This window comes from Pseudoliparis swirei, unplaced genomic scaffold, assembly GCF_029220125.1.
Source record: "Pseudoliparis swirei isolate HS2019 ecotype Mariana Trench unplaced genomic scaffold, NWPU_hadal_v1 hadal_26, whole genome shotgun sequence".
Taxonomy (NCBI): Eukaryota; Metazoa; Chordata; class Actinopteri; order Perciformes; family Liparidae; genus Pseudoliparis; species Pseudoliparis swirei.
In genome coordinates this window covers 126,820-142,728 of record NW_026613262.1, presented here as the reverse complement: position 1 = coordinate 142,728, position 15,909 = coordinate 126,820, and the positions used below count along the sequence as shown (strand labels likewise).

The window sequence follows — 15,909 nt, the reverse complement described above, 5'->3', positions numbered from 1 at the left end:
TTTTAATAAAACGTTGATAGTTTGGACTCTGACTGTGTTTGTGTCGCAGGGCGGAGAAAGCAGAAGGCAACCTGAGAGACAAAGCGCAGGGCAAAGCTCACCCCTGTTGAACTCTTCCTGACGTCACCTGTCCATCAACTCATAACTATTTATTGTCTGCTGCTTCTTCTCGTTGAAAACACGTTCAACCTAAATAACTGTGATTTGCATCAAGTTATAATTGTGCCACTTTCAACCCTCAAGTTGTTGCGTTGCCGGTCTGGAATCCCACAATGCATTGCGGTCCCCTGGTGTCCAATGAAAACACTCCGTCAAACGTTGCGCTGCATTCTTTGGGTCTGTGTTTCTGTCTTATGGACTTTGTGGAAATGAAGAGAAAACACACTTGTAATTTGTGTATATATATATATATATATATATATATATATAAAGCCTCCATTTGGACAGGTGTTGTAAATTAACATTTAGCTACAAACAATTAAATGTACGTTACACTTGTGAAGCCACTGCGATGTCCATATCAAATAATCAAAGCCTAGCATGAAGACGCTGAACAGAATGAAACAGCAGTGCGGTGACTTTTTATTAAACACAACGATTTAAGGTGGAAATGTCTTTATGGATGAGAAAGAGAACCTGAATCCACACGGCGGGACCAATAAAAACATTAAAACAGTAAACTCAGGTTTCTGTCTGCGGTCTCAATGTTATGAGGAATACGTTGTGATATCTCCAGAAAAAAACCTTTTGCTTTCCCCAACAGTGAGAACCCAAAACCAGCTGAACATCAGATGTGAACGCCCTCTTGGTTCTGGGTTTCTTCTTCTTCTGTCCTTTCTTCTGACTCTTTTTGTTTGGATCCACCATTTCTCCCTTGAAGGAGTTTGAGCTCTTGGTCGCCGCCTGCTGGTTTCCAGAGAACTTCTTTTTAGACTTGAAACCTTTCCAACCGCCTCTCTCTCCTGCCCCCGGGCCCTTCGTGAGCCTGGCGGCGTCAGTGTTATTCTTCTGCCTCTCCGCCCTTCTTCACCCGGACGGGTCTGCCGTCCAGTTTGCTGCCGCCCAGTTCCAGCGCCAGCTGCACCGAGTCGGCGCTCTGCGCGGGAAGACAAACCGGGGACGTGAACCTCACGGAAAACACGGCGTGGAAACAAACGGGTTCTTACACATTTTGACCGATGGATTTCCAGGACTTTTCACCAAATGTCCATGACCAAACTGAAATATCGGTAAAAACATGAACAATTTTGAAAATTTTGCGTATTGATTATGTCGCGGCTTATATTTTCAGCATCTTTCTTTAAAAATCACATTAATTATTTCAAACTCGGCGTAAATGAACATGTCATTATAACAAATTTCCATGACTTTTCCAAAACTTTTATGATTTAAGTTTTTTCCAGGACTTTTCCAGGCCTGGAAATGACCATTTTAAAACTCCATGACTTTTCCAGGTTTTCCATGACCGTACGAACCATGAACAAAGACAACACAAACTTTAAAAAAATATGAAATGAAAAGGCGCCGCCCGGGTCGCCGCACCTCAAACAGGATGTAACCGAATCCTTTCCCCAGCCCAGAGTTCTGGTCCCGCACCAATCGCATCCAGGCCACACTCCTCAAAGTGCCGCCGAAAAGCCAGCTCCTTAATCTCTAAACCACACACACACACACACACACACACACACACGGTCAACTTTGATGCAATACGCAAACGTCAGCGTTAAAGAGCAGAAGCGAGAGACTCACCGAACGAAAGGTTCCCCACGAAGACGGAGCGCTTGTGATCGTGCTGCAGGACACGGACAGCGTCAGCAAATAGTTTGACAGATTTGATTTTAGAACAATTACTTTCGACAGATTTTGCGGGCGACTCACCGAGGCCCCCGAGGGCCCCTCCGTCACTCTGTCCACCCGGATGTGGAAGTCCTTCTCGATCTCCATGCTCCTGTCGGCACGCCGGACAGAGCAGATTAAAAGTTAGTCGGCCGTTAGCAGGCGGGCGACTCCCTCGTCCGTCGATTTCATTCAGGTTCCGAGTCACGGACCTCTCGAGCGCTTTGGCCACCGTGGCCTCGTCGTGGAACACCACGTAGGCGTTCAAGCTTTGAGTTTTGGGGTGAATTCTGCGCCTGGGAAGTATTGAAATAAGAAAAACAGAGTTGAACATTTGAGGAGTTAATCAAGTCTCATTTCTACCGAGCCGACCGGGACAGAAACGTACTGAATGACGGCCACTTTACGGGACATCAGGGGGTCCTCTCGGACCTGCAGGGGGAAACAAAGCAGAGCATCAGGAGCTGATGACGAGTCCCGGTTCCCCCGGTGGACTCGGGTGGAGCTGCCGCTGAGCCGCGACGGCCGACGGCGCCTTGAGCTCTGAACATGTGAGCTGTGAGTGTCTGAGCGGCGCGAGGCCAGACGGCTCCGGCTCCATCAGCGCGTTGTGGGATTATTTACCACAGAGCGAAAGCGGATGGACTCGATGGATCCTTCGTCTCTGAAGAGGGCCGTCAGGGTCTGAAACACAAGGGGGGGGGGGGGGGTCAGGTTCTTCCTCTCTGCTACGTATCATCCAACAAGCCAGGAATAAAGCTTTTTTTTTTTTAAAGGCAAACACCAATGGTCTCGGATCTGATCTGAGGTCTGCTCGTTAGTCCAAACTAAATATAAGTTCATAAAGACTTCAAATTAAATGCTGTTCAAATGTAGTTGGTTATAAACTGTGTTTCTTTCCTGTGGGATGAGGAGGCGGGGCCTAACAGTAAACGACTGGTTCACATATTCTAACACCATCTCTCTCTCTGCGGACCTTCTTGCTGCAGCTGATGGGCAGGTTGCCGACGAACACCGTCCTCTTCTCCTTCACCACCTCCTCCTCTTTGCTGGCCTTCAGCTTGTGCCTCTTCATCACCCAGTGCTCCGCACTGGTCTCCGCGTCCGGCGCCTTCCTCTTCTTCTTCTGAGCGGGCGTCGTCTTCCCTCGCCGTCGCCCTCGTCCGCGTTCTGTAAACTGATCTCCCTAAGAAGAGAGAGAGAGAGGACGATACATTGAAGAAGTGAGAGGGGCGGATGTTACGGGATCAAAGAGGAAAAGAAGGAATGAGGATTTATTTTCAGGAAAAGACTTGTTAGGTCAGAAAATCTATAAATAACAACAACGTTATTTACAAATGCAAAAAAGACAGGAGGAACCAGGAGAGAGACGGCTCCGTGGATTAACAGATCGAAAGATGTCCCTGAACGCCTCACCTGGTCTCCAGCTTCTGGTCGGCTTCCGATTTCTCCGGAAGCGGCTTTTGATTCTTCGTCTTCTTCTTCTGACCTTTGACCTCTGCAGCTTCCTCCTGTGGCTCCTTTGCTTCTGTGCTCTTCACGACGGGCTGCCACGAAAACACAAAACCACGTGAAGGACGGGGCGAGAGTTCTCCTTCTTGTTCTCATTGTCGTTAAACGTCAGGTTCAGACTCAATTCTCCGTCCCTGCTGCCACAAACACACGACAGCACCAGATGTCGATTCATCCGCCCCTGAAAATAGTCCCCAACAGAAGCTCTATCTCCCCCCCCGGGCAGCCCCCGCCCCCTGTAACTTTCTCTATAGCGCCAGATTACAACAGAAGTCAATCTAAGGTTCCCTTTCCCAAAGAACGGGTCTTTGTTCTTTTATTAAACAAACTAAATGGCCGTATGTTATTGATATAGATTTTTTTTCTTGCAGGTAACTAGTTAAAGAATTCTTAAACTGCATTTAATTGTCAGGGTGGCTCCTTACCTGCAGCTCTGGGTGTAAACCTCACCTTCACCTCCCTGAGACTCACAGTCGTCTGCCAGTGGCGGCAGGTGAAATATTTTTTGGGTAGGGCCATTCAATCAATTTCTGCAAACATCCCAGTATGATTCAAAACAAGTATCAAACATGCTTTTCTACTTTGTAGTTGAATATTTAACATTTATTCCAACACTGCTGACATCATGAGGACTTCTTATTCACTCTTATCTGCAGCTCTTATGAAAGACCGGCAGGAGGAAATGCAGAAAGAGCTTCATGAGAACTTCACATAATACACAAGTTCAAAGTACACCGACATAAAATGTAGTCGTTAATAAATATATGTTGAAATGCCTGAACCTTCAGGTACATCAGTGGTCACCAACCTTTTTGAGCCCAAGATCCCTGACCTCGGCCTTCGTGACAGGCAAGATCTACCTATTGAGGCGTTGAAAGAAAACGACTGTCCAGACTGGACTTGCAGCTTGGTGACAGGCAAGATCTACCTATTGGTAGATTGAAAAGCGACTGTTAGACTGGACTTGCGCTTGAGGCCTTTTGTTGGCCTAATTATGATTGAATAAATCAAACCTTTGGTCTTTCTGCATTCCCCTGCCCCCATCTGTAGTACCACTTTTCCCCCACTGAGGCACGCCCCCACCTATTAGGACCCTGTGGACTGTTCCCTCTTCAGGCGCACATCGACCACACTGCTGTGTTGAGGGTTCAGTTTTCAGTGATTCATTAAAATCAGTAGGTCTTTCTGACATGATCTTCCAGTCAGAAGAAAACGTTCAGAAGACACTTTATAGTTTTCGAATAGAAACGTTGTGTTTCTGATTTTATTTTTCATTTCATTTTGAGGCGACAGCGAGCATCTCCGAATGGGCCGATCTGATGTCGATCAAACGAGTTAGCGACCACTGAAATTTCTTGGAGTTTTCTCTGCTGTTGCCCTTCAAAACAAAAGCTCAATGAGATGGACTGAGGTATATTGGGTATATAACTGGTACATTGTTCTCTCCCAAAAGTGATTGCACATTTTGGTTTACTTGAATGTAATTGCTGGTGTATTTATTCTATTATTTGAGGCACAGATGGAGTCATCACAAAACGTTTTTTCCTTTAAAATCCTTGAGACCATTTGTTGGTGATGGGGCATGAACATCTTTCTTCAAGGTCGGGCATACAAGAAACAGTTGAGCCACTGCTTTAAAGGAATAGTTAAAACATTAGAAAGAAAACAAAGTTTGCCTTCTAGAACGGACTTATGTGTCTCAACTGTCTTTGTTTTAGTATGTAAAAGCGTTGATAGTTTGGACTCTGACTGTGTGTGTGTGTGTGTGTGCCATAGGCGGAGAGAAAGCAGAAAGGCAGCCAAAAGGAGCAGGCGGGCATGGGAAAGGTCACCTGTTGGATAACTACAGTATCCTGTCAATCAACTCGGGAGCAGATTAGTGAGCTGTGGTTTCTCACAAGTCTTCATCACATCATGTCCTTATCTCACTGTATGCTATATAACTGATGATTATATTTGTGTAGTAGAAGCAGTCAGCATCATTTTTAGGCTTTTTATTCTGAAGGCGGCAGTCGGTGATCAACTTGGGTTGCTTTATCACGGCTCCTTATTGGATAATGAGAGTTGAGGCGTTTCTCCCAGCAGCTGGACTGACTGGCTCTGAATTGAGCTCCTCTTGGGGCGGTGACCTCTATTGATCTGACGCAAAGGGACCGGAAGGACCCGAGCGAGGAGCTCATGAGTCTCTGGCTGACTGGGTTGTTTGTCCTGCAGCCCCCGGATCAAGGACGCTGAGGCCTGCAGAAGTTCTTCCTGGAGGAGATCCAGCTGGGGGAGGAGCTGCTGGCTCAGGGTAACGCCTCGCACGACACCGGCTGCACTCTTCAGTTGATTGCCGCCTGCATTCTCACGGTCCCGCTAGTTAAAGTCTCTCCTGGGGAGGCTTTGGGGGCGCCTGACCGACCGCGAGGATCTTGGATCATTGAATTTCAGTCAGCAGACGCGCAAGCGTGACAAACGGCGAAAGTTTGAGGATTAGTTTCAGCGGAGGCATATACACTGACCTGTGACTGACTAAGGATGGGAGTATGAGTAGTGATGGAGAGGGGTGGGAGTGAGGATATGGATTATAACAGCTGGACTGAAGTAATAAGAACGACAGAGCCGTGTAGCAGTAGATCTAAGAAGTCGGGACGGGAGAGAAAAGCAGGAGGATGAGGGAGAGGATTAGAGAAGGAGGGGGTTCAAAATAATTGTGAGATTCAAGGATGAAATGACATTCGAAAATAGCCCGTGGCGCCGACTCGCGGGTTGAATGAGAAAGTTGGCTAGATTGTGACATGGAAGGTGCTATTGATGGTATGGATTGTTGATCCAGTGAAGGACTAGAGGCAGAGAGGGTGCTAAATGAAGCTGAAAAGTAGTGTGCAAATATAGTGGTTGAGAGCGTGAAGAAGTGAAATGATGGGGTTTTTGAGGGGAAATACCCAGTGGAAAAACGTGGAAGGAGAAGATTAAAGGGGTAAATTTAGGGATTGTTTTAGGCAAAAATGAGAAAGGGGGGAGGAGTCTGGATTTTTAAAAAGTTTTGACCCAGTTTCTTTATTGGATAATGGTGCCCAACCGAGGGTTTTGCCAAATCCGGGCAGCTAAAGGAACAAAAGTAAATTTAGGAAAAGCGGAAAGGAGGTGGGCGATAAAATTAAATTTATAAATTCCCCTTTTTGAATAAAAAAGGCAAAACCACAAGGAAAAAAATTGGGAACCAAAAAAAAAAAAAGGGGGGGGGAAAAAAAAAAAAAGGGGGAAAAAAGAAAAGGGGAAATATAAAAAGAAGAGAAATGAGAAGGGGGTTAAAGAGGGAAAAAAAAAAAGGGAGGGTAAAAAAAATAAAGAAAAAAAAAAGAGGAAATTTTGGGGGTAAATAAAAAGAAAAGGGAAAAAAAGAAAAAAAAGGGAAAAAAAAAAATTTCAAAGGGAACCCCAAAACCTGAAAACAACTGGGGAAAGGAATGGTAAACAGTAAAAAACACTTTTTTTCTGGCAGAAAGGGGAACTGATTAGGAAAGGGGGGTTGAGAAAAAAATTAGAAAAGTGCAGAAGATTTAAATTACGGGAAAAACGGGTGGGGGGGAGCAGAAAAGCAGAAAAAAAATTTACGGATTTCAATTTTATTGCATTAAAATGGGGAAATTTTTGACAATTTTTTTTAAAAAAAAAAATTTTTTTTATTAACCTTTAAAAATGAAAAGGCTCACGATAAAAAAAAATTGGAAAGGCCCCAAAAAAAAATTTTTAAAAAAAAATTTAAAAAAATGGTCCTAAAATGTCTAAAAAGTTTTTGGTGTTTAAAAAAATTAGATTCTGGTTCCTGGAGGGTTTCCAAAATGAGGGGGTTAAAGAAAAAGGGACCTTATTTAACCCCCGTGGCCCCAAAAGGGGGGGACAGGGGTCTGGTATGGGTTAACATTAAGGTACGGACCAGCCAGCGTGCTTTAAAAAGCACAAAAAATTTTAAAAACAAATTTAAAAGCGGACCAGTGGGGAAGGCCGGACTGGGGTTTAAGTTTTTAAAAAAATGGCCCGCTGCTTTAAAAATTTTTAAAGTGATTAAAATTCTGAACCCTGACACCGATTTCTTCAACAGGGTTAAAAAAAGGGGACCAAGTTCACACGCGAACCGGGTTGTTTGGGGGTTTAAGTACATTCTTTTTTTGATTATTGGGGGAGAAAGTTTTGTGACCCAGCAAATCAAAACAATTTAAAAAAAAGGGCCCTTGGGAGGCCAGGGGGAAATTTTGTGTTGCTGTAAAAAAAGAACTTGTGTGCTAGGATTTGCCAAGGGAAAGCATATAGTGAAAAAAAAGGGGATAAATTGATTTTCCCACACTTAAAACCTAAGTATTTAAAAAAAAAGGGCTCCCCCCAATTAAATGGATAAAATTTTCCGGGAATCCATGAACCAAATTGAACTGAAATACCAGCAGGGAGTTTATAAAAAATTTTTTGTTTTGTTTAATTAAGATTAACTATTTGATTAAAATTAAATTAAAAGTTGTGCTAAAATTTAAAATAACAACCTTTTACTGGTTACAAAAACGGTGTTTGGGATAGTACAGTTTTTTTTTGGAATTTTGAAAAACTAAAAGAAAAAAAAATGACATTTACTACAAAACCCCTGTAATTTACCGCCATCTTTTTAAAATTTGGGGGGCCCAATTGGCAAAAAGTTAAGGGCTGATGATCAAAAGATTAAGAATGGGCTGCTTTTTGGATTTTTAAAAAAATTTTGGGCTTAGAAAAAGTTGAAATAGACATTATATTAACATCGTTGAAAAAATTTAAATTTAAAGGGTAGTCAGCCAACTTTTTTCAGACAAAATGTAAAAATTCAAAACAGGTGAATGATCCATCTTGTTTTGGGGACTAGACAAGACATTTAACATCGAAGGAGGGTTGCCAGGTCTGTTCAAAAAAAGAAAACCGCCCTTAAAATAAAATTGGGAAAACCCATATAACTCTTTTAAAGCCTAGGGTTTGTGTTTGGGAGTCAGTTTTTAATTTTGAGTTAAAAAAAATTTTATTTCAAATAGGATTTTTTTTAAGATTTTCTTTAAAAATTTGAAAATGGTTGCCAGCGGAAAAAACAAAAAGGCCCAATTCAAAACCCATTCCCTCACCATACATGCTGTTGTTGTGTAAATAAACTAGCCATTGAAAAGGATTAAAGTAATCATTAATTGTTTTTAATTTAATTCAATTTTTTCACCCCCCCCGGAAATAGATTCAATGTTTAACCCTCCTGTTACCTTTATATTTACTAACATATTTTACCCTTGAGGTCAATATGACCCCAGCTATTAAAATCTCCAGAAAATTATTAGAATTAATATTGTTTTCCAAGTTTAAGTGTGAGGTACTTTATGTTTGTTTGTTGACTCCCGAAAGAACACCGACATTAAACATTGAATCGGGTCAAATTGACCCGAAGGCGACAGGAGGGTTAAATATTGAATCGGGTCAAAATGACCCGAAGGCAACACAAGGGTTAAGAAAGTGAAGAGAGAAGAGAGAAATTCAAGAAAGTGAAGAGAGAAATTCAAGAAAGAGAAGAGAAACATTCCGTGGTGTTTGCTGTCCTTATACCAGTAAGTAATGATGTTCTAATGATGTTCTCTCTTTTATTAGCTTGCTAGCAAGATATGTGAAAGCTAACGTTAACGTCGACATTACTGTGAGGAAAGCGTGCCCTTTCTCTTAACGTTTAGTTTGCCTACGAAACAAGTCTCTTTTCACCCGTTAGGGTTTTTGACGTCTGCACATGATTTTTGAGTTATCTTAAGTTAACGTAACGAACGCTTAACATTGTTAACGTTAGCATGATTGTGCTGGGCTCACGCGTGGTGAGATAATTCAGTGTGTTTCATTCACATGCAATTTTCACCAGTTGCGCCGTAAGGACAATGGGATTTAGATTTTTTATCTGAAAATGATATCAAACGATTGATTTAATTTAAGCCATTCAATATATTTGTTGCTTATACAGCTAATACACAACTATATTATTACTACTTATTTTAGCTACACTTTTTCTTTCTTTTAAGCCTAACTTTAATAAATTGAACAGATCATTTTCATTTCAGGTGTGGCTGAGCTCATGGACCAAAGTCATGTTGAAATGTAAGATATGTGCTATTTCTAGTCCCATCAAAGTCTGCTTACTGAGACATTACAGACTCCAACATGGACAGTATTCTAATGTTTCTCCCTTACCATGTTTGTATTACAACTGCATGTGCACTTTTAGCAGTTTTAATTCACTCAAGATACACAGACATAATTTTACTGAGAGAAGGGTAGCAGGGCCAGGCAGTGACTCACATGGTGTGGCAGACAATTTGGCATTTCATTGCCCTCTGTGTGATTTCAAGCAGCCATTTGTTGAGAGGGATATGTTTCTTCATCTAAGGGGACATTTAAAAATGAAGCAAACTGTTCCATGTCGATTCAGGGACTGCAGGTTTAAATCAAATGTGTACTCGACATATAATTCTCACAAATGCAGAGAATATCAGAATAACTCTGATTACGATGTGTCTGTTGTAGTGCCAAATGGATCAAATGATTCCCAGGATATTGAACTTGTCTAAGATGCAGCTCTTTCAGATGAAGACAATATCTATTCCAACCCAGTGGCTGGTAGCAGCACTGATGGTTTAGCTGACCAATTGGAACATAATTTGGCAGCCTTGTTTTTGAAACTGCAAACTATTCTCCATGTATCAGAGAGGGCAACACAGGAACTCATTGAGCATGTTGATGAGTTGTTTGCACTATCAAAACCTCTTGTCGAAGAAGCTGTTACGAAAGTACTGAAAAAACATAACTGCCCTTGAACTGCCACAGTTGTTAGTGATATTGTCCAAGCAGTCTCAGAGAGTAACGTTTTGCAGAAATCAATTACATCTGATGCTCCATTGTCAACTGCCAAGAAGAGGAAGTCATATTATGAAAACAAGTTTCCACTTGTTAAGCCTGTGGAGTACCTTATTGAGTCTTTACAGCATACATGTATGTATGTGCCCATTCTCTCATCTCTGCAGGAGTTGCTGAAAAAAGCAGATGTATTGGAGAAAGTCCAAGAAGCTACCACACAACAGACTGGTCAGTATTCTTCAAAGTGTCAAGCAAACTGATCCTCACACCTAAACATTTCATTCCGGTTTCAGATTAAATGAATGCAGTCCGTGAATGCAGGAAAGCGCAGCCGCAGCAACCCGGAGGACACCATCGGGCCAGCATTAAACGACCCAGAGGAGGCGAAATCCAGTTCCTCCCTAACTATCCCTGTGGTGAGAACAAGGACACACTGGAGACCGGAAGGATGGAGACCAGAAGGATGGAGATCCTGGAGGAATTCAAAAAGATGCCAGCTGACAGAGACATGGTTCTCATCCATCAGCACATGCAGCGCACCTTTCCACTCCCCCGTGAAGAGATTGTGACGTTAGCTCCTCCCATCGCATAATTGAAAGATAGATGGCCTGCCCTCTTCTCTGAAGCTCAAGTAAGTAAAACATAATGGGACACTACACAAAAAACAAAGGTGACATGTTTTATACACAAACAACCAACATTGATTCGTGCTTGATTTGATTTAAAAAATGTATTGTGACATTGTCCTCAGGATAATTTCATCAGGGAAACAGCTCATGATTTATGTAAAAAATACATTACTTCGAATCTTACTCTGGGAAACTTTGAAAAAGAACAGCTTCATTGCAACCTGCTTGCCCTTTACAGATATGCTTAGGAATTCTAACTGTTGTCCAACATTTTTTAATTTTAGGCTCATTATGGGATGAACCTTTATGCTTTTGTGTTTGGTACAGCTCTATGGCGAATTCCATAGGATCACAAATCAAAGCCTTCAATATTCCTTCTTCGCTGCGCTCGATAAAAACACGACACAGCTGCTCAAACTCTACAAAGAGAGGAAGACTGGAGCTTTTGGTGAGAAGATGGCAGATCTGCTGATGGCATATGAGGAGCAGGTAAGGGTGCTATTAATGTTTACTGAAGGTTGGAAGTAACTACAATAATAATGACTGAATTGATGAAACAGCTATCAAATTATAAGGTCAATTAAATACAATTAAATGTTGCATCAAAATCAATGAAATACAATTGTAAAATCATATATTCAATATTTCGGTTAAAAACCTTTCTCTGTGTAAAAGGACAAGAATGACATCAGTGCAACGAGAACAGCAGCACTGGCAGGGCTGCCACTACCTAAAAGAAGACTCATCAGTGATCTTAAAGAGTTGCAAGGTAACGTTAATCTCTCATTCTCCCTGGACTTGACTTGAGATTTGAATGAAAAGACTTGAGACTTAGACTTGATGACTTTGTCCCACCTCTGCAATCAAGTGTCTTCCCTCTACCATACCATTGTTAACTGTTTTATGCTACACCTGTGAATACTTGAAGAACACTAATTTCATATGTTTCCCAGGAGTATCAGCTAAGGTTTATATCTTATTAATTAGTCTATCTTAGTTGATGTGTTTGGTACACGCATGTTCTGGACCTCATGTGTACTCCGTTTTTCAGGAGGAGGAATTCGAAGCATTCCAGGAGGGTGCAGTGGCGCTGTTGGCTGTGGTGGCTGAAGAGGACACGGCTGCAGGGATTCCCTTTCAACCTCTTCATGTCTCAGTCATCCTGGAGGGTCAGGTGGTTATGACTCTCAGATCTTGGACTGATGCACTGGTGGTGTTGTTCAGCTTGGTTTATGCTCTCAATTTGAGCTATGCGGCGCAGCTGAGTGGCTTTTTTGACTTTATTCAGGTTGTCCTATTAAATCTAGACGATACAAGAAAGCAGCTCAAACCTAAGTTGCAGGCCTTAAAAAAATCAGCTGGTGTAAACGGGGGATGTCCTGCACCAATACTTCCAGCAGTCATGGTTTAAAATTGCTTGTTGTTGGCTGCTGAGATTAGTTATGTCCCATCCTGTTCCAGAGGAAATGAAAGAGCGCACCTAGTTAAATTAGGTAGCATAGTTAGTTAAGTTAAGATAGTTCTTAAGCAAGCCCAACATTTTGTTAATAGAGGGGAATGGATAGGAGACAGGAATGGAGAGGAGACAGGAATGGAGAGAAAATAATTTTAAATAAATGATAATATGTTTTTAAAAAAACGTTTCAACGTTTCAGTTTGTTGTGAGCAAAATGTATTTGTTCAGTGATTTCATTTTTTGTAAAGATTGTATTTTTTGTAATGATTGAATTTTTTGTAATTTCATAATGTGTAATAATGGCATAATGTGTAATGTTGTGGTCAAAGAATCATATTTGTTCAAATAAATGTATTGTATCTAACAGTATTTGAATTGAGTTAATGCAACTTTAAAGGTTCAAGGCAATCGGTTTCCTTCAATGAATTGAGTAGCTGCTATACCATTTTGAGTTGTTGTAACACAAGCTATTTAAGTAAGATGGACATAAATCATACATTTGCTTTTACATCATTTTAATGAGTTCATACAAACGTTACAAATAAGTTTCAATAATGAATATGTTTTAAGTTCAATACAAACAATGGAGTTAGTACTAGTCACTTATTTATTTAAGTATACCTAACAATAAATATTTGAGTTAGGAATACTCCATTTAAGCAATTATTTTCACTAAAAGGATTTGAGTTATTTAACTTAAATGGTTCAAGGCAATCGGTTTCCTAGAACGATTTGAGTTGACTTTACTCATCAGGTTTTACAGTGTACACTGACCTGTGACTGGACTAAGGATGGGAGGCGATAGTGATGGAGAGGGTGGGAGTGAGGATATGGATTATAACAGCTGGACTGAAGTGGGGAATAAGAAACGAGCCAGGAGTCGTAGCAGTAGATCTGGTAGTCGTGGGGACGGGAGAGAGAAAAGCAGGAGGATGAGGGAGAGGATTGCAGAGAAGGAGGGGTTCAAAATAATTGTGAGATTCAAGGACGGAAATGACATTCGGAAAATAAGCCCGGTGGCGCCGATCATGGGTTGAAGGAGAAAGTTGGCGAGATTGTGATGGCGAAGGTGCTGGCTGATGGCGGATTGTTGATCCAGTGAAGGACGAGGGGCAGAGAGGAAAGCAATGAAGCTGAAAAAAGTGTGCAATATAGTGGTTGAGAGCGTGAAGAAGTGAAATGATGGGCCCTTTGTTAGAGGCGTGATATACGGGATCCCAGTGGAAGAGAACGTGGAGGAACTGAGAGCAAGTATTAAAGGGGCTAAAGTTCTCGGGATTAAACGTCTGCAGGCAAGACGAGGTGCAGAAAGGGTGGACAGTTTGTCAGTGCTGCTCGATTTTGAAGAAAGGGTGTTGCCTGACTCAGTTACGGTGGGGTATCTAAGGTACAGAGTAAGAGCATATGTCCCACCACCTTTGAGGTGTTTCAAATGCCAAAAGTATGGCCATATTGCGGCAGCGTGTAAAGGGAAGCAAAGATGTGGAAAATGTGGAGGGGAACATGACGACGGGAAATGTGAGGCTGGGACAGATCAAATGTGCAAATTGCGGAGGTGCACACAGTGTGGCCTCTGGTGGTGTGAAGTGAGAAAGAAGGCAGTGGGAGTGCAGCAGCTGGAAGTGAAAATGAATATATCGTATGCAGAAGCAGCAAAGAGGGATCAGAGGGAAAGAGGGGGGGAGAGGGGGGAGAGGGGGAGAGGGGGGAGATGTAGTCAGGAAGGAACTCAACAGCCAAGTGAACAACTATCGGCTAAGAGTCAAAGGGAAGATGAGAATATAATGGCAGTAAATAAGGAGCACTTTATGTTTTTCATGGCAGAAGTGGTGAACTGCACATTCCAGGCAAAAGGGAGATCTGAGAAAATTGAAATAATAGTAAAAAGTGCAGCAAGATACTTAAATATTCACGGAATAACTGGGATGGCGGTACAGGAAGAGCTTAGGAAACAGGGGCAGTTAACCAAAGAATCATGCTCACAGGATTAATCATCATGTTCATTACCTTCGCATTGAAAATGCGGAAGGTTATGTTTTGATCGCCGTGTATTTATTTATTTATTTATATGCGTGTTATTCACAGAACTCAAAAAGTATTGAACCGAATCGCATGAAATTTGGTGGGATGATTGGTTATTATCCGGGGACCATTTGATTCGATTTTGGGATCAATCGGGCCAAAGGTCAAGGTCAAGGTCATGGAAAGGTCAAAATCTTCTTTTTACCATAGCACGGTCAATTTTTATCCAATTGGCATGCAACTAATGCCAACATGTTCATAATTCAATGCCCAATCTTGTGATATGCGAAGGTATGTGCTCTACCGAGTGCCCATTCTAGTTCTACAATGGAATGCTTGGAGTTTGTTGGCAAATGGACAAGAATTCAAAAAATATGTTGGGGATATTCCTAGTAAGCCAGATGTCATATGCATACAGGAAACATGGTTAAAACCAAATGTGGACTTCAGACTAGCTGGATATGCGTGTGTTCGGTGTGATAGGGAGGGTGGTCAGGGAGGAGGATGTGCCACATTTATGAGTGAAGACGTCACATTTAGAGGTGAAGATAGGGACCGAGCTCCAAGATGTAACTGTGGAGATCTGGGCAAGGGAAGGAGAGGTCATCGTTGTACATTTTTATAATCCCTGTAAAAAATTAGAGGTGAATAGATTGGCACAAATTGAAAGGATAGGTGGCAACAAGGTGGTGGTATGTGGAGATTTTAATGCACATAGTACATTATGGGGTGGAGCAAGAACAGATCTCAATGGGGAGGTAATGGAAGAGTTACTAGAGGAACACAATTTGGTTTGTTTAAACGATGGCAGAGGGACTAGATGTGCACACAGGGAACATGTCGGCGCTAGACTTCACCATTGTATCGAGGAGTTTAGCAGGGATATGTGAGTGGGAGGGAGAAGAGGAAACATCAGTGGGCAGTGATCATTTTACAATAAAGTGTCAAATAGCATTACAAAGGAGTCAGGAACAGGGAGAGGTGAGAGGGAAGTGGGTGTTTAATAGGGCAAAATGGGAACTTTTCAAATATTTATGCGAGCAAGAAATGGATAAAATAGACTTTGTAAATAACCCCTTAAAAGGTTTATTGTTTTATGTTGATTGCCTTATTTTGTATCTGCTTCATTGGTTTTGATGTATGCCTTTTTATATTGTATTGTTTTAATGATTTTGTATATGTTTTAATCTACTTCCGGTTTGAACTCACTTTGACCTTTATTTTGAAATGTTAAAAGGAAGCGCACCTTTATTTTATGTTAATATACAAACTTGACGTTACGGCTAAATGTTACCGACGGATGCGCATTTTATTTATAGTTTGATAGTTGTAATGGACCCGTATGAGGCTAACGCTCTTACGGTGGTGACAAGGAGGTTTTAATTAAAGAGTTTTGGTTCACGATTATACAACGGAAGAAAGGAAATAAAGAAGTTCACCAGCAGTAAAGTCTCACGCCGATTGATATACGGGGATCCGTTACAGACTAAAATGAAGATGTCGACGAGGTTGATATAAAAATGACATTTAAAATACTGGAAGCAGCGAAGCAAACAATTTCTAAAAGTAAAGGAAGTG

The 15,909-nt window shown here is 41.7% G+C and overlaps 1 long non-coding RNA gene and 1 pseudogene across 1 annotated transcript; one reads left to right on the top strand and one right to left on the bottom strand.

Moving 5' to 3' along the window:
• Positions 1-616: 616 nt before the first annotated feature.
• Positions 617-15,909, bottom strand: part of LOC130190991 (RNA-binding protein 34-like) — a 98,955-nt pseudogene continuing 83,662 nt past the window's right edge.
• Positions 10,716-12,673, top strand: LOC130191117 (uncharacterized). The gene is made up of 4 exons (XR_008831121.1): positions 10,716-10,855; positions 11,181-11,342; positions 11,529-11,622; positions 11,905-12,673. It is a non-coding gene; the product is annotated as an uncharacterized LOC130191117 (long non-coding RNA).